This window comes from Sorex araneus, chromosome 1 (genome assembly GCF_027595985.1).
Source record: "Sorex araneus isolate mSorAra2 chromosome 1, mSorAra2.pri, whole genome shotgun sequence".
NCBI classification, from domain to species: domain Eukaryota; kingdom Metazoa; phylum Chordata; class Mammalia; order Eulipotyphla; family Soricidae; genus Sorex; species Sorex araneus.
The window spans coordinates 271709604-271730379 of NC_073302.1; positions in this window are offsets into that span (position 1 = coordinate 271709604).

Below are 20776 nucleotides of genomic sequence, written 5' to 3' on the forward strand. Positions count from 1 at the left end.
TGTTCTCAAGATCCTTTGAAAACACTCTCCCCCAGCCCACCCAAGCGGCATTGTGGTCTCATTTTACACCTAAATGAAATCTCACGGCCATCCCACAGTGTCAGCCATCATCCAGCCCGTGGCATTCTGCCTGACAGGCTAAGAAATTAGGTGCAGAGGAACATATGATATTTTTGCCAATGAGCACTGGCTCCTGAGCTCAGCAGTCAGTGCTTTTAAACTGCGAAGTGTTGCAGGAGGGATGCTCAGTTGCACATATGCTTTCTTGATGGCAAAATGATACACAAATGGGGGAGAGAGAATCTTGGTTTTATTTGTGTCATTTGCTGTCAGAGCATGCAAGTTATCTGCGTCGCTAACAAGCCCTGTCTCCTGTGAAAGCCATCTCTATGCAGGCTTCCCCGCAGCGATTATTGGAGTCTAAAAACTCTGAAGTAAATTCAACTTGACCAGTGTATACATTCTCCAAAGTCTACTGAGCTACTGAGGGGCTGGAGTGATAGCACAGTGGGTAGGGCGTTTGCCTTGCGAGCGGCTGACCCGGGTTCGATTCCCAGCATCCCATATGGTCCCCTGAACACCGCCAGGAGTAATTCCTGAGTGCAGAGCCAGGAGTAACCCCTGTGCATCGCTGGGTGTGACCCAAAAAGCAAAAAAAAAAAAGTCTACTGAAATATCTCTATCTCTTTATAAATATATATGTCCATCTAACTTTGTATGAATATACTTATATATTTTATGTTTTTATTTTATTTATGTTTAATTTTTATAAATATCTATGTATACCTGTATATGTCCATATAGAGAAAGGAGAGGTGGGAGTAAAGGAGAGAAAAGAGAGAAACAAAGAGTCTGAAAGATAGTACAGTGGCTCTTTCTTTGTACACAATCAACCTGGATTCAATCCCCAGCACCACATATGAGCGCCACCTGGCATTATCCTGAGCACAGAGCTAGGAGTAATCCCTGAGCAATCACAGGTGTGGCTCTTCCCAACAAAAAGAAGAGGCAGACAAGAAGAAAATAAAGAAAAATGCTTGGAGTAATGCAGAAAGGTCTAAATAAGTAAGAAAAAAAAATTAACAGAACAAAAAAAAATGGGATACAGAAAGTAATTTAACCAAACTTTAAGGCCACTTTGACAAAATGAAGCAAAAGTAAACTTTAGGACTCAGATGGCATAATAGAGGTGGGGATTGACGTAACAAGGGTGTCTTCCCAATGACTGAGGGGGAGGGAGAGAAATACTTCTGTGATAAGTTTAGTGTGGAAACATATAATCAAAGAGGCATCTATCTGTATCCCTAAAACATGTGAAATTATGTAAGAAACTAGAATCTATTAAAAAGTTCATAAAGTGATTTGTGCTTCGCTAATAGTCTCAAGGAAGGAATGGTAAGAATACATTTCAGATATGTGTGAGTACATGTGTGGGTGGCTATAAAACAGATCTGCACAACACTTGCTAAGCTGCTGGAGACGGGGCTGTTTGGGGAGCTGGGTCATTTGGGCGGGGGGAGGCTGAGAGAATGACATTATATTAGGTGGTGCATAATAGAGATCTGTCAAATAGACCCTGTTTCCAAAACTATTGAACAGTGGGAGTATGGTGGCCCCGCCATTGGCATAGTGCACGTAAGCCGTGAAGGGTTGCTTAGCACCAAAGTTTTGTTCAGGAAGCAGCGAAGGCTTGCCATCTGCTAGTGACCTAGAAGATGAAGAAAATGTGTGTAGGTTCATGAGAGGGGGCAATACCTTTGAAAGCTTGCAGAAATGAAAGGCATGTTGTGTGCGCAGCTCTGACACAGACAGAATCACGAAATGAGACTAGAGATTGAATCAGTTGGCCAAGAGCAAAGGGTTGGCACAAGCCTCCCTCACCCCCCACCCACCCACTCCCTCAGCCCACCCTCCACTTCCCAGGATCAGGGACTTCAAACAACTAAAATATAATTTGGTCATCAATCTAATTGACCAGTCAAATTCCCTACTACTACACTGTTTCAGTAATTTCAAAAAATTGAGGAGACTTTAAATTTGGATTGAAGTACAGATCTAATAAAAAAAAAATAAAACAGAAACCTTCTGTTCTTCCTCTGGAATGTGAGGTACTCAAAGAAAACATGAAATGTGACATGGGAGGCTGAAAAATATCCTTTTCATAAAATGACTCCAACCTGAGTTTCGGCAGCTGGGAGTGTGCTATCTTACAAGATAAAGAGACTTCGAGGAACTGATCCGTTAAGGATTGTAGATAGAGGAAACAAACTTAGATTACACAGCAGACCCAGTGTTTCCAAAGGGTCTGGTCAGAAAGAGGAGGTCTGTCCTCTGCATCGGAGAGGGATGGATGGGGGAAAGCAGAGATCAGAGGAGGTGCTACAGGGCTGACTTTGAAGACAGAAGCAGAGGGTCAATGTTGCTGTACACTGGAAAAGTTGGAACAGATTCTTCCCTAGAGCTCCAGAGGGGTACCACTGCAAAGACACTTGTTTTTCAGTTCAGTAAAATTGATTTTAGTTTTCAAATTATAAGTTAACACTTGTATTGTTTTAAGCCACTTAGGACTGGAGCAATAGCACAGCAGGTAGGGCATTTGCCTTGCACGTGGCCGACCCAAGTTTGATTCCTTTGTCCCTCTCAGAGAGCCTGGCAAGCTCCCCGTGGTGTATTCGATATGCCAAAGACAGTAACAACAACTCTCTCACAATGGAGACATTACGGGTGTCCGCTCGAGGAAATCAATGAACAACGGGGACGACAGTGACAGTGCAGATTGTGGTAAAATGTTACATTATCAATAGGATATTAATATACATGAGCTAAGGAAACTTAAAAAGGGAAAAAGTGATTGAAATCTATTCATTGCTAAATTTATTTTAAATATGTAAAAAATAGAAAAAATATCAGAAGCTAAGGTTGACATATATTTGTATATTTGTATTAAGTTTATTGGCTAAATCTGTTTAAAAAGTATTGTTTCTTATATTACCTCTTTTGAATATTACTTCCTTTCTAGTAAAAATCTATATTGTCTGGGTTTGGTTTTTTTGGGTTGTTTGCTTTTTATTAATTCCAATATACTTTCAAGTAATATCTCCAGGAAAAGCAAATGGGTATTATTTCTGAGTTATTGAATATCTAAGAATTTATTTTTTTGGTTTTTTGTTTGTTTGTTTGTTTTTGGGTCACACCCGGCGATGCACAGGGGTTACTCCTGGCTCTGCACTCAGGAATTACCCCTGGCGGTGCTCAGGGGACCATATGGGATGCTGGGATTAGAACCCGGGTCGGCCGCATGCAAGGCAAACGCCCTACCCGCTGTGCTATCGCTCCAGCCCCCAGAATTTATTTTTACTGCTATACCATGTGAACGTTGCCTTGGTTTATTTTTAAATTTTCAGCCAAATTTTTGCCCTTATATTTATCTTTAAATATTTTTATACTGATAAATACAGAGTAAAAGTCAATGAATTATGCACAAGTCATGTATTTTTGGAAAATATAGAACAACAAGCTAAATATTAAGTAACTCAGAATAGGAGCTTCAGGATTTGGCTCAAAAGATAAAGCACATTCCTGTCATATGAGCAGTCCTGGGTTCTATACTTGGCATTATATGGTTCCTAGAGCACTGTCAAATATGGCCCCTGTAAAAATTAATCAGAATATGTTAGAGATGTGATTATTATGGCTAGACAAAAAGGCAAAGAAGTCAAATGAACCAACTTGTAGTGAATCTAATTGTTTTAGGTAAATAAAAGATTTCTATGTAAGAAGTGATAGATTGTTATCTGTATATATATTTATCATATTAGGAAGTAGCACTGTAGCACTGTCACTGTCATCCCATTGTTCATTGATTTGCTCGAGCGGGCACCAGTAACATCTCCATTGTGAGATTTGTTGTTACTGTTTTTGGCATATTGAATACACCATGGGTGGCTTGCCAGGCTCTACCGTGCAGGTGGAATACTCTAAGTAGTTTGCCAGGCTCTTCAAGGAAGGATGGAGGAATCGAACCCAGTTCGGCCTCATGCAAGGCAAATGCCCTACCCGCTGTGCTATTGCTCCAGCCCACACTAATATATAAGTATACTAATTATTAGCTGTCCGAATTATAAAATCACACATTACTTACTTTCCAGAAAACTTCATACACTCAGAAGACATACAGAGCCAGGAGCAAGTCCTGAACTCAGGCTCAGATTGTTTTTTTTTTTTTTTTAAATCATAGTATTTTGGACTAGTTGAAAACCAAGAGTTTAATTCGGGTACCAAATTAGAGTTGTATAAGAAAAATCACTAAAATCAACAAAATGAATTTACTTGAAAACTAAAACAATAGCCTTTGATGGTTCCATTTGCTTGGAAATGCTGTCAAAGATACACATGCAAGTACGATTCTAGGATGAGATGGGGTTAATGTTAAGAAATTAATTTTAAATATGAAAATGCAATAACAAAATTTAAAAAGCTTTAATTTAAAACATCAAGTAGATGATATTTCAATTGATGCAAAATAAACTAAGTGAATAGCATAGTGGCATATATTTTGAGAACATGTATTAAGAAGAAATATTTAGCAATAAATAAACCAATTAATGGAAACTTTTACTTTTATTGGGAGGTGGTGGTGGTGTCGGGGGTTAGGAGGCTACATATATTGTGTTGCCAGGAATCACATATTTTGTTGTGGTCCAAGAAGGTCACAATTATTGTGGAGCTTTGGGTTTGCACTGAGCATCAAGGGGTGGTACCCGGGATGAAGTTCAGGACTCATGTATGCAAGGTAAGTGCTCCACCCTGAGTCACGTCCCAGGTCTGTTAACAACAACAAGTTTTGGAGTTGTTCTTTGTTTTTTTAGTAGAACAAGTTGAAAAGTAATCTATGGACTTTGAAAACAGATTTCTAAATGTCCAACAAATCATAAGAAAAAAATGCAGTATTTGTGTACAGAGTTTATTACATTATATGTCAACTTGGTGTTTTAGGATACTTAAAGTAGTAAACAATGGCATCTCTCAGTTTACGTGGGTCAATAATTAGGGCATGTTAGCTGTGGTGCATTAGGTCACAGTCCAATGCTGCAGAGAGCATGCATCTAATTCACACAGTTCCTATTATGGCTGTGGGTTTCTCCATAGACTATCTTCAAGACACTATGGGGAACTGGAACCATAGTACAGTGTGTAGAGCACTTACCTTGCAGACAGCTAACCTGGGTACAATCCATGGTACGCTACATGGTTCCCCAAATCCCAAAAGGAATGATCCCAGAGCAGAGCCAGGAGTAAGCCCTGAATGCTGGTGGGTGTGGCCCCAAAAAAACAACCAACCAAACAAACAAAAAAAAAAACCAGAAAGGATGGTGGTTATCTCCAGGGTAAGGGTCAAAGCAATCATGTCAGAAACTACAATACTTTTCAAATCTAGTATTAGAAGTCCCACTGTAGCACTTATGCCACATCCTAAGGTCATGCACAGGAACTTATTTTAACATAAAAGGAAGCTATTTAAGGGTCTGAATTCCAGAAGCGGGATCCCTAGGGGCCCTCTTGGAGACTGGACACTATACATACAATAGAAAAAGGCAGCCAAAGGCCTTAAACAGTTCATGAAAGTAAAAGGCACAGGACTAAATCATTCTTGAGAAAATGAATCTCCTACTTTCAGAGAAAGAAAGTAGAGCATAACTCACAAATCCAAATTTTTCACACACTCCTTTCAAATAGTCAATGCAGGCCAGAGAGACAGCTCAAAGGGAGAAAGATTATTCATGCTTTGCATGCAGCAAGTCCAGATTTGATCCCTGACATCACAGAACCCCCCCCCCCCCCGCAAGCAATTGCCAGGAGTAACCCCAGAGCAGTGTTGGGTGTGGTGCCCAAAACAACAAAAAATATAGAGCTAATATGTATTTTGGTTTGGGAGCAACAGCTGTCCATGTTCAGGGCTTACCTCTGGCTCTGTGCTCAGGGGCCATTCCTGGTGGGGCTAAGAAGACCATATGGGTGCCAGGGATCAAACCCAGGTTGGCTGGATGCAAGGGAAGCACTTTAATCCCTGTGCTATCTCTCTGGCTTCAAAATTAAAATAGTTTTTAAAATAAAGTATAAAATGGAGACTCTCCTTCCATGTGCTCCACTTTCTCCAGGTTTACTTCCCCAGAAGTACCTCTTGCTCCTTCCTGATCTCTGTGTTTCTTTCCACAAAGATTCTTTGCAAATGCTAGAATCTCTGTGTGTTTTTTTAATAATTAATAGCTAAATGTTATTTTTAGGCTTACATTATATACTAGAGTTTATTTGCTACTGGTGCAAATAAAGTGACTCTTATTTTAATTACTGCAGAGAAGTCTCAGATACTGTGGTTGCCTCCCAGTCTCCATTCCCGCCTCCTTGAGGGCATCCCTGCATGACTGTTGAGTGAGCTGGAAACCACTGTAACCTCAGGGGGAAGGAGTTATACTCCACCTTCAGTCCCTGTTGCTGAGAGTCAGATCAAAAGGAAGTTCAGGCATGTTAATAACTTGAGGAGTTTGCCCTTCTCTCCATGAGATAGAGACACACACTGACGTAGGCAGGCAGATTGGGAAGACCCCTTCCCAAGGCAATGGCAGTAAATCTTCTGGGAAATAATAGCCCTGACCTCATGGAGAACTGGCGGCTGTCTGTAACAGACCCTGTGGAGGCTGGACCAACCCCCTCTAACAGAAGCTCCTGCAGAAACAAAAATCAGGAAGGGAATTTCAAAGAAGACCATCACCACTCCCAACCCCCTGGTAACCTCCCTAGCAACAGACTTTGACCTAGGTAGAAGCCCCACATGGGGGCAGGTTGGAGAAACCCTATAAAGGCCACCTTGAAGAAAAGAAGCGTGTGCATATGCTGCCAGAGCCCATGTGCTGCCTGCGCCCATGTGGCCGAGCACAGGTGGTGCCTGAGCACATGTGTCACCCAAATCTCCCCTCTTGAGATGTGTACTTACATGTTTTCATGTCTAATGCTGAGATGAGAGTAGGGGTTCTCTCTGCCCTTGCAGAAGCCCAGGCTCTCTCTCTCTTGAGCATGTTACTCTCCACTCTCTCCCACTTTCTCTCTCTCTCCTTCCTTTCAAAACCTCCAGATAAAAACTGTAACTTCCAACACCCAAAAGGAGAGAGAACAAAAGGGAATGCCCTGCCGCAGAGGTAGGGTGGGGTGGTGAGGGGTGGGGTGGGGGTGGTGAGAGGGATACTGGGATCATTGATGGAGGTGAATGGGCACTGGTGGAGGGATGCGTAAACGATCACTGTATGAGTGAAATGCAAACATAAAAGTTCATAAGTTTGTAACTGTGCATCACAGTGATTCTTTAATAAAAAATTTAAAAAAAAACTGTGTGATTTTACTGTTTGTCTACTCCTGAAATTCCTTTCTGCAAGGCTAGATAAGAACCAGTAACCCTGGGTCCTGGGTGGTGGAGGCAGAATGGGGCCCACGGACATCAAAACCATCCAGCAGTTGAAAATGAAGTGGACTCTGCATTGCAGCTACAGAGAGAGGCAGACCAGAGAAGCTATGATGTCAAAGACAGAAGGAGACGCCAGGTTAATGTTACTTCAAAGTCCACCCAAAATTGCACTTCCAAGAATTAGTGTATTTTCTGAGAATGTAAGGCATTTCAGGTTATATTTATATTATTTTCACAGGGTTATAACTGATACAGTAGTGTATGTTATATATATACTCAATATACATACCACTATATAGAGTAGTCTATGCATAGCATATAGTCTATAAATACTATATTATAACTAATATTGTAATGTAATGTAACTAACCTCCTCTTATGAATAATTAAGCTACATATTTAATCTTTTACTATTACAAAATGACCATGAATATTCTGTACATATGATATTGAGATCAAACTTTAATGTATTTAGATAAATAGTTCCTATAAATTAATTAGATCGCTTTAAGAAATTAACTAAGGGGCCTGAGTGATAGTACAGTATTTGCGTTGCATGCAGCTGACCAGCGTTCAATCCCGAGCATCCCATATGGTCCTTCGAACAGCACCAGGAGTTCAGAGCCAGGAGTAACTGCTGAGCATCACTAGGTGTGACCCAAAGAGTAACAAAAAATAATTAATTAATTAAATTGCTAAATTGCACTAAAACTAAATCAAAATTCAGCAAGAATTACCAGATTTCAGCAGGGATTTTCCAATTTTTCTTCATAGTTTTTGTACCAGTTTTAGTATATATAAAAAAATAAGAATATCTATTTCACACTCAGTGATATACGGTATCAAAATTTTTTGATAGATTAAGCAGAAATTCTTCCATTTTCCTTAATAATATGTGATTTTTAAAAGTCCATGTAATATATGCTAATTCATAATCAGAAAAGTGTTACCTTCTTCTAACCCCTGATATTAGTGTAACTGGGAGTTTGGATTTATTATTCATTAGATGAAAGGAAACAAAACTTCAAGAAACTTTCTGGTTCATCAAACTTTTAATATGAATGAAAGATTAATGTTTTCCATAACATTTCCAAAATGCTGATCTCTCTATTTTAGACACTCAATTTATTATGTTGCAAGACCATGAAAATATTCATTACATAGTTCAAATAACTCTGCTCAATGCTCATTCAGAAATTTTGAAAACTAATTTAACCTGGTTACCTGAAATTTCAAAGGACAGTACAGGTGAGTGTAAATTAACATCCCAAATGCAAAGTGATATAAATTGTTAGATACTGAATTCATTCCACTATTTTCATTTTCACTAATAGTCATATTTATGAACTACAGTAATAAAACAAATAGCTCCCTTGCAGTGGATAGAAAGGCCTTCATAATCACATAAATAAATAAAATTTGTCTCTGAATAATGTTCCTGAGGAAGGCCGCCTAATTGAGGTGGTTGGAAATAGGAATTTTAAAGACTGATGCTTGATATTCCTTCTTTCTGCCACATCTAAGTCATGTGACACATGAGAAATCTTAATTTTCTCCATTCTCAGTTTACTGAGAGGTAAAGTGTGAAATTTTTGTTTAATTTAGGGGCCACACATGGCTCTCGGCTTGCTCATAGCTCTGTGCTTGGGGATTACTTCTGGTGGTGCTTAGCAGGCCATCTACGGTGCTGGGTGTCAAAACAAGGGTGACTATGCAAGACAAATACCTTACCCACTTTAGTGTCTCTCCAATCCTAAAATGAACAATTTGTATCTTGATTATTTTTCACATTAATTGAATTAATATTTAAGTGCTGATAATGGTATTTAATCCAAAGTAATCTGTAATTGAGTGTTTTCTAAGTAAACATACAGAACACAGTCCATGTACTGAGAATGTTTAACAGGGAGATATGACTAAGGTGGCCAGAGAAAACTTCTCTACCTAAGTAGTAATTGAAGGACAAGTGGTACTTGTGGGTTGCGTATAAAGACAGGGAGTTCCAATTAAATTGGAACAAAGAATACAGTGAAGACATATAATGAAGGCATGTTTGACTATATGATATAATTTGGGGTTTTATTTTATCAACTATTTTTATAGAAGTAGTTATTTGATCAGGTTTCTATTGAGGAAAATCATTCCAAATATAGAATAAGTAAATGAGGAAAATAACACAACTTACGATAAGGAGGGTCTATTAGATAAGTAACAATGTAGTTTGAACATAGGCAGATGCAATAAAGAAGAAAAGGGAGAAATTTGAAAAGCAGTGAGGAGGAAAAAGAACCCTTTTTTTTTTCTTTCTGGGTCACACCCGGCGATGCATAGGGGTCACTCCTGGCTCTGCACTCAAGAATTATCCCTGGCGCTGCTCAGGGGACCATATGGGATTCTGGGAATCGAACCCAGGTCAGCCGAGTGCAAGGCAAACCCCCTACCCGCTGTGCTATCACTCCAGCCCCAGGAAAAAGAACCTTTCTAATGGTAGGTCAGATGATAGTAATACGATACACTACTGCTCTCTACAAGCTCCGGCTGAGCCTCTCCCATGAGTGAATCCTGAGAAATTCCAGGTATTCGGGACTTTGTGACTGAGAACTCTGGGTTCAACGGGACTGGGAATGGGGATCCTCTGCCTATATCCCACCCCCGTCCTTCCCCACCCCGTCTCCAGCAACTCAGCAGTCAAACCCATAAACCACCTCTGGCCGGTGCCAGACAATCTCATCTTCGGCCACCATCCAGATTGCACGTCCTTCTCTCCCAGATGGGAGCATAAGATGACAGGCACCATAACCATGCTGCCAGACCTCACGCCAGACTGTTTAACTCTTTAACTCAGGGAACCCTGGAGGGGGGTGGGTGAGACTCCTCCCCGCCCCAAGGGACCCAGTCTCAGCAGCCAAAAACCTCCAGAATTTAACCACTGCCATGCTCACAGCCACTCTCTACACGCTTCAGTTAGCCTCACCCACAAGTGAATCTATTCCTGAACCACGTGGCCAAGACACTTTATACCACATACCTTGCCCATACTCCAAGAGCATCACACCACGTTTGGTGGGGTTCAAAGTAGGAGGCAACCTATCTTAAAGGGAGATGTTTTTGTTTTTTTTTTTACAGATATGTATATATAAGCACACAAGGCTGAACGTTTAACAACATGTTAGTGATTTCTTATAGAAGGGCTTAATGGCCCCTCGGTGAAATACAACAATCTTTTGAAACTTTTTGTAGCATTTTCAGTGGTTTTTCACAAAGAAGAACAATACAAAGTATATTATTTCAGTTCTGCTTTGGTGCAAGGTTTGGGGATCAGGATGGAAACATGCAAAATATGGTGGTGGGAAGTTGTAATGGTGTTGGGTTTGGTGTTTGAATATTAAATGTAATCAAATATTGTGAACTGCTTTACAAAGTAAAAAAAAAGTAATAATAGAAAGGGGAATGTCAAGATAAACTTCTGGGTTTCAGAAGCTACCAAAGAGGAATCTCTGTTGAAAATGACTAGATTTGGTAGATGAAACTCAAACTGGATCTAAATAAGTTGAGTTTAAAATAACTTTCAATCATCAAATTAGGAACCTAAGTAAATAAGTTGTTACATAAAATATGGAGCTTGATGTGATTGCAAAGTTGGAACATAGTATCAAATGTTGATAGTCAACTAAGATTGACTGAAACAAGTTCAGCTTTAGTAACACTGAGATCATTCTTGAGCTTGGGAAAAAAGCTTTTTCAATAGATGACAAGGATTGAACCCAGATAGAAAAAAAATGATTATAACATGGGACTGTGTAAAGAAATAGAAATACAACTCTTTCAAGACAGAAAGAAAAGTGAGTCACTACAGGGGGTGGGAAGTAAGGAAAGAATTACTGTGGTTTATTTTAATGGAGAGCTTCAAAAATTGATGTGAAAGATCTATTTGAGAAGATGTTGCATGTGCAAGACCAAAAAAGTATAATCAATACCATAAGATTTCAGAGTTGGCAAGTAAATGAATGCCTCAAAGGGGAGAGAAGACTCTGGAGACCAAAATAGGAGGATAGAAAGAATCCAGACATAGAATCCAAATCTCCTGTCATGTTATGCACTTCTTGTTCACCCTGCTCAATCCAAATAATGTTATTGATATATAGATCAATGTGAAGTTCTCTGGACACTCTAACCATAGCAGGAGACAAAGAGGAAGAATTAACATAGCCTTATGTAGATAAAAAAACCTACTAAGTATTTTTTGTTCCATGTAAATATATAAACTATTTTGATTTTTTTCTTAAAAGAATACATATGATTTACAAAATTAATGATGTTGTGTCTGAGATTTTATATAACTTTTCCAGTAATATTGAAAAATCCATCAGGGTAATAAAGTGGGCCACTATGCATTTGGGCTTGCAGTGATTTTTTAAAATTTATTTTAAAATTTTTTTAAAATGAATCACTGTGAGGTACAGTTACATATTTATAGACTTTTGTGCTTATGTTTCAGTCATACAGTGATCCAGTACCCATCTCTCCACCAGTGACCATTTTCCACCACCAATGATCCCAGTATTCCTCCCACCACCACCACCTTATCCCCTCCCCGACCCCGCCTAGTGGCAGGCATTCCCCTTTGCTCTCTCTCTCTCCTTTTGGATGTTGTGGTTTGCAATATAGGTATTGAGTGGCCATCATGTTTGGTCTATGATCTACTTTCAGCTCGCATCTCTCATCTCAAGTGGGTCCTCCAAGCACCCTTTACTTGGTGGTTCCTTCTCTATCTGAGCTGTCTTTTCCCCCAGCATGTGAGGCTGGTTTACAAGCCGTGGAGCAATCCTCCTGGTATTCATCTCAAATATTCTTGGGTGTAAGTCTCCCATTCTGTTACTTTATTTTTTTTTGGGTCACACCTGGCTCTGCACAGGGGTTACTCCTGGCTCTGCACGCAGGAATTATCCCTGGCGGTGCTCAGGGGACCATATGGGATGCTGGGAATCGAACCCGGGTCGGCCGCGTGCAAGGCAAACACCCTACCCGCTGTGCTATTGCTCCAGCCCCCCATTCTGTTACTTTATATTCTACAAGTGAGTGCAATCTTTCTATGTCTGTCCCTCTCTTTCTGACTCATTTCACTTAACATGATACTTTCCATGTTGATCAACTTATATGCAAATTTCATGACTTCGTCTTTTCTAACAGCTGCGTAGTATTTCATTGCGTATATGTACCAAAGTTTTTTATCCAGTCATTTGCTCTTGGGCACTGGTTTTTTGTCCATATTCTGTATGTCGTAAACAGTACTGGGGTTGCAGTGATTTAAAGTTACACTCCAGTATTCTTCCAGTATATGAAGATGCATGACTGGCAAAATAAAAATTGTTAATGAAACAATTGGGACCACCATCACTCACATTTCTGTCTCTTGTTTTATCTATTCTTCCCATAGAATGTATTAACCAACATGAGTGGGAATAATTTGTGTGTCTTTACCTAACAGGTCAAGGACCCATTGAAAGTATTATTTCATTAGTAAGAAAGTCCATTCTAGTTATACATTCAAGAAATTTCCAAGTAAAAAGTCCATGGGACCAATGAGTCCATTGGACACTAGATTTCAGTCATACATCCACTGGATTTTAGTCATAACTCCATTCATTATATGTTCTTCATAAAAACACCATTCCGGCTGGGAGACATGATTAGATTTTGCTTCCCAAGCATAAAATTCAATACCTGTATCTATTTATATAGTCCTAGAAATAGCTAAAGGTTTCCCTCTCACCAGTATGCAGTGATCTGAGTAAGTGACATAGGTCTTATAGTGGAGGGATTGAAAAATCATAACAATATTCAATATGGCTGAGAGCTTCTGTAACCTGCCTTCAGAAATGAGATCACCTTTTCATCAATGGGCTCCAGATCTGAAAACTGTCTCAGGACTAGGAACTAAGCAACTAATCAAGGAATTAGAGCTTTTTATTAGAATTATTGTTCTCAGACTTTTTGCCCTCTTTTTGCCTTCTTTTCGATTACTGGTACTAAACAATTCATCTATTCTTCTCCAAAGACACTATATCCTACTAAACTTTCTCCATGAACCCTTGAAACAGTCCTAATGTTTCTTAAAATGATAGATTATATGATATCATATGATTGTGTGTACTTATCATATGATTCAGCTACTTATGTCTTAGGCATTTATCCAAGATAAGTGAGTGCTCAAGACCAGATGAAAACTTGAATATGAATGTTCATAGAAGTTTTGTTTGCAATAAAAGCTAGAAATCAACAAAATGGTATTTATTGTTAATGAAAACTTCTATACTCATACAACTTCCCAAGACAGAACCTAGAAGAAACTGGTAACTTTAACAGACTGACCAAAAATTGTAACAATAATAAAAAATTCTACCTGAAATAGTCAGGGACTAGATGACTTCATTAGTAAATTATACAAAATATTTAAGGACTAATACCAATTTAGTGAAAATTCTTTCCCAGCAAATCAAAGGAGGAATATTCCCAAACAATCTAGAAGGCAGAGATTATTTTAATCCTGAAAGCAGCAAAAGATAGAACACATTAAGAAAACTATTGACAAGATATTCTCATTAAAATATTTTCAACAAAAACTCTTGGCAGTGAGTGGGACACTGGGAACAATGGTGGTGGAAAATGTGCACTGATGGAGAGATGGATGCCCGAGCATTATTTGACTGAAACTCAATCATGCAAGTTTGTAACTGTATCTCACAGTGATCCAATAAAACTTCTTTAAAAAATTGAAAAAAAAAATCCTCTTGGCAGAGTCAGAGAGGTAGTCTAGCAGGTAAGGCATTTACCTTGCTGCAATTGACCTGGGTTCAATCCCCAGCATCTCATATTGTCCTTGAAGCACTGCCAGGAGTGATTCTTAGGCACAGAGCCAATAATACGTATCACCAGGTGTGGTTAAGCCCCACCCTCCCAAATAAAACCCTAATTTTGGCAAACATGCAGCAATGTATCAAGAAATCCATCGATTATGACAAAATAGGAGGATACAACCAGGGTTTAACATATGAATTTCAATTAATATAATATACCACACCAACAAAAATATAAAGAGTCTATGATCATAGCAACAGATACTGGTAAGGCAATGGAGAAGATCTAACATTCATTTATTACTTTAAAAATTATTTAAGGAGCTAAAGAGATATTATAGGGATAAGGTGCTTTTCTTGCATGCTACTGACCCTGGTTTGATGCCCAGCACTACAGGTGCTTGGTAACCCAAGCAGAACCAGAAGTGATTCTTGAGCACAGCACCAGGAGTAAGCTCTTATCATAAAAAGGAGTGGCCCCCAAATTAAAATAATAAATAACAGATTGATAAATAAAAACACAAAAAAAGAAATTGAAGTGTTCAAAGATGTGAAATAAAGAGAGCATATATTAGAAGTCTTAAAAATTCAATGGGCTAATGCTTCCTTTTCAGCAGGTCCGACTTTAGGGGAGAGACTCTCCAAACAATAATAGTGAGTTTTGTTGAAATATTGAATGCAATCAAAGTGAAAGTAAAGTGAAACTTATTAGTTACACAGGCAGGAGGGCTAAGGGTATGGGGGCTAGGGGCGTAGGGGTGCTAGGGGTGTAGGGGTGCTAGGGGTGTGGGGGGGCGAGGTGGAGCTATTCTGGGATTCTTGGTGGTGGAATATGTGCACTGGTGAAGGGATGGGTGTTCGAGCATTGTATAACTGAGACTTAAACCTAAAAACTTTGTAACTTCCCACATGGTGACTCAATAAAAAAATTTAAATAAAAAAATTTTTTTTTAAATTTAAAAAAATTCAATGGGACTGTAGTCATAAAAAAGATCATTGATCCTGAGAAAGCAAATACTCTTTTTTCCTCTATCATAAGAATAAGAAATAGGTGATAGAAGACAAAGAAACCAGTAGAATTTTCACCTTGCTTGTGCAAGGAGTGCTCTAAGCCCTGCCAGGAGTGATCCCTGAGCACAGAACCAGGAGTAAGATTTGAGCACAGTGAGTGTAGTCACCCCTCACCAAAAATAAATCATGATCATGATCATGATAGCCCGTTAATCACCGTTTCTCAGGCGGGCCCAGTAACATCTCATTTCGTCCTTTCCTTGAGATTTTAAGAGTCCATCTGGACTTGGCCCTCCCAACGATGTTGCACTGGGGGCTCTTCAGGGTCACGAGAATGAGATCCAGCTTGTCACTGTATTTTACATATAAATACAAGAGACTCTTTTTTGCCACCAAAAATAAATAAATAAATAAAATCTCAAAAAAGAAGAGGAAAAAAGGAAATGGTAGGTGAAGATATAAAGACAATATGATTTTGGAAATGAGTCAAGCTTTATCAAATAATGCATTTTATGTTCATGTTTATAATGAAGAAAGAGGCTGTGGGTGAGTCTTTAAGATCAGAAAAGGAAAAAAAATGGAATAACAGCTAGAGAATTAAGGCATGGGGTCTAGGTCATGGCAAGAGACTAGCAGGGTTTACTGAAGGCACATGAATATTTCCATGCAGAAATTCTGTTCAGTATCTAAGTATCTATTCAGTATGATTTTATCTAGAAGTTGTATGTAGGAAATTCAGATTGTACTCCAATAATAAATCAAAGTAATAAATATGCTTGCATAATTGAGGGTCACTGCCATCCCATTGCTCATCGATTTGTTCGAGCGGGCACCACCAGTAACGTCTCTCATTGTGAGACTTAGTGTTACTGTTTTTGGCATATCCAATACTCCATGGGTAACTTGTCCGGCCTGCCGTGAGGTTGCAATACTCTCGGTAGCTTGCTGGGCTCTCTGAGAGGGGTGGAGGCATCGAACACAGGGTCCGCCCCGTGAAAGGCGAACGCTATCGCTCCAAACTCACGGACATTAGCTATCTGAATGTGCTCATATTGTGAATGTTGAGGCCAGAGACAACAGGGCTAAAGTGCTTTCCTTGCACATACTCAAGTCTGGTTTAATCCCTGGCACCACATGTCATCCCCTGAGCACCACCGGGAATGAGCCCTTAGCACACAGCTTGCAACAAGTCTTGAGCACTGCAGAGTGTGATCCAAACTCTCCCCCCCTCACCAAAGAAATGTATAATGAAATAAATTAATTAAAAGTGAATTAAAAATAAAAGTTGATGTGGTCAGATAGAAAATTCAGAATGTAAGAGAGAAGCCCTGGTGAGTCCAGAAGGGGAAAAAATAAACAAGCTGGTGCAGAATAAGACAGTTGGGAAGGTGGGAAGTAAAAACACTGTAGACCAAAAAAATCACAGAGCTAGATTATAGGGCTACAGAAGTTCCAAGAAATAATGCAGTCAGGGTGAAGTGTTAGACCATAATTAAAAGCATTGTGTACAGTGAAGGTTTCAAAAAATACTTTCCAAATTTTAATCTACCATTTATTTACAGATCTCTCTGTGAAATCCTAAGGTGATAATTAAAGTCTTTATAAACATTTGCACATAGTAATTTCACAATTCTTTGAGGAAATATGAAGAAGCATTTTATCTTTTGAACACAATCTATTTTTGCAAGTGGTTCTTATCAATGTAAAAATTATAAAAAAGAAACTAGATGTCTTCTCTCTGCTCTTGGCAACAGTCTCTTTTTGAGACATAGAAGGCTAATGTGATTGCATTACATACTAGAAAATTCCTGAATGTGCCTCATACTATATTTATGATGACTGAATTAAATTTATTTATCCCCAGGGTTTTGTGTTCAACTTGGGGAACAAACAAAAACTAAGGAAATAGATAAGAACATTTTCTTCTAATGTTTGGTTTCTCAGTTGAGAAAATGAATTTTTAAGAGCTACATCATTTGACTGGGAGAAACAAAACTCTAGCAAAGCAGCAGGTGGTTATTGTTCTTGAGAAGAAAAATAAATACAAAAATCTCTTACCTTACAGTTCAAAGTATTCTTTTGAATACCGCCCAACATAGTCCCAATGTCTCTGGAGTATTAATGTCTGCAGGTGAGTTCTGAAATGCTAATATAATGAATGATTTTGTCACTCTGGACCACATACTCAAGGTATTCACTTAGGAAATAAGAAACTAAATATATTGTCCCTTTTTGCTCTATAAAACACACAGTTTATGAAGATAACATAAATTGGGAACATCCTGAGGAAATACTGCAATGATAATAGAATCAAACCATTTGATTGCATAAATTCCCTAAAAACAGTTTACATTATCAGCACCACACACAGTCCTCTGAGGTTGCCCCAAATAAACTGTCTGTCCCATCAATAAGCAATGATCATATTGACTGCATGTGTTAGCATGTAGTCATACCCCTATAAACATAATATTTAATCTTAATACACCGTTAATTTCCTTCAAAACATGGAAGGTGTGTTTATTTTTTTCTGGAATGCAGAGCGCAGATTTATTTTATGCTTTGAAAGTTCTGCAAAATTCTTGATGGTATTTTGAATCTTTGCTTTAAGAGATATTCAGTGAAGCAAATGTATCAAGTCCTCCAAATTATATGAACCCAGGAAACATTGTTCTTGGAGAATACAACATTGAATCCCAAGAGGAATGATTCCTATTATATTCTATGGTGTGTGGTATGGCACCCTATGGAGAGCAGATGAAAAATGAGTATACAGGAAAGCATGTCTGATCAAATGTTTTCCCTGCAAAACATGTTGCCTATTTATCATGCAAATACTAAAAATAGCTAACACAAACACACAGAATTCCAACTATGCCTGGCACTCTCTTAATCCCAAACGAAAAATGACTGCTTCATTTTGCACATGAGAAACTGACTTAAAGACCTATTATATACCTTGGTGTTGGTCATAAAACTAATAAATGGCAGAACCAAGATTTGAATCCAGATAGTTTGCCTCCAGAATCTGGACTCATCTGTTCTCTAAGAAGAGATCCTATATTCTGGATTCTCCCTCCCCCTAATCAATAAAAAGTCTTAGAGTTCATGAAATCTTCAGTGAAACTGTATTTAGTATAGTATACTAAGTGAAAAATGTATTTAGTATAGTACTTAATTTGTTCTTATGTTAGGGGATTATTTTAGTCAGAGTGGTGATCCTAAGGAGTTATTTCTGGCTCTCTGCTCAGAGGATGTTCTCAGTGGTACCCAGGGGACCATGTGAGGCCAGAAATTGAACCAGGATAGGTTGCATTCTAGGCAAACTAAGTCTATAACATCATATTATCTGTCTGACCCCATACTTGATTTACTATCCAGACTGGTCTTCAAAAACAGGTATGGAATATCTTGTCTAAAATCTTTTTAAAAATTAAAATCAATATAAAGTGACAGTGCATCTAAGAAAGCAAATATAATTGTATAGCAATTACTCCTCCCCCTCCTATTTTAATAACATTAAATTCTCACAAAGAAGCACAGGAACCATGAACATTTCTGTAAAGAAGATTACTATACCCTCTTAACATTTTTTATTTTTAATGAAATAGTGAGAAAAAATATATAGGCTTGGCTTTACTCTGTGCTTTCTATTTTCTTTATCTTCAACATGATATAGTAAAATTAATAAATGACAAAATTAAAATATATAAAATCTGTATTTATAGAGATTAAACAATATCTTTAAAAGAAAACAATTACTAATGCAGCTATCTTTCTACTGGTTTTATTCATGTGCTTTTTGGCTTCCTAATTTACAGAATGATAATATCAGATTAAAGAAAAATGTTTAGCAATACAATAGAACATTTTGAGTGTGCTAGATATAATTTTTCTGACAATTAGGAATTTTCAAACTATCAAATTTAAGTTAAAACAAAGCAGGACTGATTTAAATGTGCAAGGCAACCGCATAATATAGCTTTTCTCACAAGATATATCTTCTGCTTGACAATGTTCATACATCATTCTCAGATGCTGACATTACATGATTACAAAGATTTTACAACTGAGCTAGTAAGTTATGTCAAGGTTCACAGAAAAGAAATTGGTAAATTTCTGGAAATTGGTAAAAGACTTCTCAATAAAATGGAACAACTCTACACCTGAAATAGCTATTGTCAAAGAGTAAGAGGTAAAGGCATTTGGTTGAAAATTGCTTGGCAAAGTGAAAAGCAGTAAACATACTTTTGGTTTAAAGTTGGCTTTGCACCTCCAAATGAATGTCACAAACAAGAGCAAAGGCATTATCTCCAGAAAACAAGATTTTTTTAAAAAAAAATCTGTTCTGAAAACTTTTAGGAAAAATATAGATGCTCCCTGCTAAGTTTTAATTACTAAAAAAGCAAATGCATTAAAAAGAACTAAATTTCTTTCTAGAAAATCTTCTTAGATTTTTCTGCAGGTTGATAGGCAACTTTGTTGAACTAAGTACTGAGGCTAAGTTCCTGGAAACCTAAAATCCCATGATTGTTTCTATTAATCAGGAACAAATGCTAAGACTTCACGTGATTTATTTTGCTATCTCTGTGAAGCAGGCTGGAGCAATAACACAGTGGGTAGGGCGTTCATCTTGCATGTGGTTGACCAGGGTTCGATTCTTCCGCCCCTCTTGGAGAGCCTGGCAAGCTACCGAAAGTACTTCACCACCACGGCAGAACCTGGCAAGCTACCCATGGCTATTCGATATGCCATAACAGTAACAACAAGTCTCACATGGAGACGTTTCTGGTGCCTGCTCGAACAAATCGATGAGCAATGGGATGATGGTGACAGTGACAGTGATCTCTGTGAAGCAAGCACAAGAGTGTGAGAACTTTTTTATTTGGCAGCTTCTTTAGAAGAGTATCTTCTTTTCAAGCATCTCCAGTTGTGGGGAATGAAGCACTTTCAACCTAAAACAGGGTTCTACATCCTGTATAGCAAACCTAGGGTACACAGGAGACAATTCGCACCTAGAAATTGTCAACACATTTATTGGGAAATATGCAGTGTTTGGTTTTTCTATTACCTTGTTTTTTATTGATCCAGCAAACAATACATTTTGTACAAATATATAAGGAACAAAAATGCAGTTAAAAGAGAATTTGAGACACAAAAGGGTGAAGGAAGGGGAAGAGAAAAAGAGAGGGAGAGAGAGAAAGAGAGAGAGAGCGAACTTTATATTTTTTGAGCTGAGCCCAAGAGAAAGGGAAAGAGGTGACTGACTTAATAAAGAGATGTAATATCACTAAGATCTCATTCTTTTCTTCTAGCTGTATTTGAAGGTCAGTGTGATCTTATTATTTTTGAGAATCCAGGGCAGAAAACAAAGATTAGCAACAAGGCACCAGCAATACAGACAGTTGAGAAATCATCAGCGTTCACTTCTCATTGGTTCCCTCTCCCTTGA